This window comes from Montipora capricornis, chromosome 1 (assembly GCF_036669925.1).
Source record: "Montipora capricornis isolate CH-2021 chromosome 1, ASM3666992v2, whole genome shotgun sequence".
NCBI lineage: Eukaryota > Metazoa > Cnidaria > Anthozoa > Scleractinia > Acroporidae > Montipora > Montipora capricornis.
Window position 1 is genome coordinate 15,490,306 of NC_090883.1, and position 2,500 is coordinate 15,492,805.

Sequence of the window (2,500 nt, forward strand, 5' to 3'; positions counted from 1 at the left end):
CACACACAGCGTTGTCCAAAAACCATGCACTATCAATTGAGATGGAAAACGACCGATCCTCGTCGCCAAAAATGTAATATTCTGTGATTTAACTCGGACCACGAGGCACACACAACATGGCCGCTTCAACACAACTTTATTACAGCAATGCCCTCTGGGTACTAACACAATATGTACTATAGGGTACTTAATATATTACACCCATCTTTCGGTTTCAATGACAAGCATATCCTTAATCCTGTAGGGTGGCAAATAATAGTCCTGTGGGACGGATACATTTTGATCGACGACTAAAGAAAGGCCTCTCAAGACCTAGCCAACCCTACAAGATGTCTATCCTAAACTGTAGATCATTGCGATCTAATTCATCACAAGCTGAACTAAACAAACTTATGCAGGTCTATAACATTTCTATTACTTGCATTCAAGAAGACCGTCTTGTCCATAAGGATTCTGACCCTGACATAGTTGCACATAACTTTGGTACAACGACCCTATTCACTGCTTCTACTATAAGAAACGAACAAAATGCTTCTATTCACAGTGTTGCTTTGGTGTTGTTCTGCTCCTCCTAACAAGCTACCAAAACTCAGCATCTCAGACGATCAAGCTGGAGTGTCCGAGATCGGAGGTAGCATATTCGTATTTTTATATTTCTGAATGGTGAACTTATTTTGCTGACCCAATCGACCAGTATTAGGAAAGAGTAAATTCAAATGATTCAAATGTCTGGAGAATTCCAAGTAAGACTGACTGGTATTATTTCCGTTTTGTACACAGCTTTGCTTGATGAAGTATTGGTCGAGGTGTTTAAAAACTTCCGCCTTAAAAGAATTCTTAAAACATTGTGCCTGGTCTCAAGAAGGTGGAGGCATATTAAACGATAATAACATTCTGTAGAGTTGCCTCCTTCTTGATGAGTGGCACATAAGGAATTTAAGTAAAGAACACTTTATTAACATCATGTCACACTCCAGTGGGTTTAGCTATTTAGATATATCGAAATGAGAACATCAGAAAGGAGGCTGGGAACATTACTAGGAAATAGACTAGGATTTTCTAAACATGTGAGATATTTGGATTTAAGTGGGCAACCGATATCATCCCTGAATTTCCTATTGACTGAGTCCTTTCCTCTTGAAACCTTGATCCTTAATGACTGGCAAAAAATAAATACCTGTCGTTGTACTGCACTTTTAATGCAAATAAAAAATCTTAGAATCTTATCACTGAGCAGAGTGGGATTCACTGCCAATCAAGTGACAACCATTACAGCCTCTTCATGCTCATTGAATGTTCTGTGCCTGGTTGGTGTAAGCCTTGCAAGAAAGGACATAAGACTAATTTTGCAAAAATTGAATCACCTTTAGTTTGTAGAAATATCTTGCAGTTCTGAAGATGAAGAACATATTCATGCTCTAGGTGAAGAATATGACGTTAGTTTTGTTTGCCGCTAAGAATAAAAATATCTTATATTTGAAGGCATAACAGTGTTGTGTTATAGAAAATAGTGTCATAACATATACTGAAGGTCTAACCAAGACATTTTTCTTGTGACCTGTATAGTACAATATCAGCAAGCTATGGCATTTGTTTCTTTGTGTCTATGACAATTTCAAATTTTGTCAGTTAAAGTTCTGTGAAATAAAAAGTATGTGTGTTCAATTTTATTGAAGTTATTTGAAATACTTAAAGGCCTAACTTATTAAAATTGAGTTATTGAAATTGAGTTAAGGGTTATGAATGTATACATGATTCTTTTTTGTAAATTTTAGATGTAGTTACTGAAGGTCCTGTGACTGGCACTTCTGGTTCAACCACGGGCACAAAGATCGATTTGGGTACTATTGTGAAAGCTACTGAAGGTTCATGGGATGTTTTGAGGCGATTATCGCAGGAAATTACAGATGAAAAAGAATGCCATACCTTACATTTCACTGCAAACCTTCTGAGTCTGATATACTTCATTCTCATCAAGTTACCAAAGGAAAGAAGACGTGGAAAGTTTCTTTTCAATCCAAATGGCTAAAACAGTTTCCCTGGGTTTGCTACAGTTACATACTTGAAGGTGGTATCTGTTTTCACTGTATCTTATTCCCTTAAAAAGTTACCAAGGGAACAACACCAGGTTTATTGGTCACAGTACCGTACCAGAAATTTTACACTAAGACACTTGGCAAGGATGATACCCTCAACTGTCATGAGCAAGCTGTGATGCATAAATACGCAACTAAACAGGCAGACGTCTTCGAACAAACTTTTCCTAGCTGGCGACGTCCGTAGCCAATCAAGCCATTGAGAACAAAGAAATCCTACGACAGATTGTTTTGGCTGTAGAGTTTCTGGCAAAGAAGATGATCGTGATCATCGTGTTGATTTTTCTAGTTATAAAATTAACAGAGGAAACTTCGTTGCCTTGCTACAATTACTGGCGAAAGGAAACGACCCTCTTCAGAAGCACCTCTTGTCATCAAGCCGACAAGCAAGATATACTAGCAAA

The 2,500-nt window shown here is 37.8% G+C and overlaps 1 protein-coding gene across 1 annotated transcript in view; it reads right to left on the minus strand.

Annotated features, from left to right (window-relative positions):
* The window catches only part of LOC138051785 (uncharacterized), a 1,502-nt gene extending 1,388 nt beyond the window's left edge, over positions 1–114 (minus strand). Inside the window, exon 1 of the mRNA XM_068898048.1 lies at positions 1–114. This exon is cut by the window's left edge and continues 1,388 nt beyond it. The gene's annotated coding sequence lies outside the window, so the exon portion shown is untranslated.
* Between the last annotated feature and the right edge of the window lie 2,386 nt (positions 115–2,500).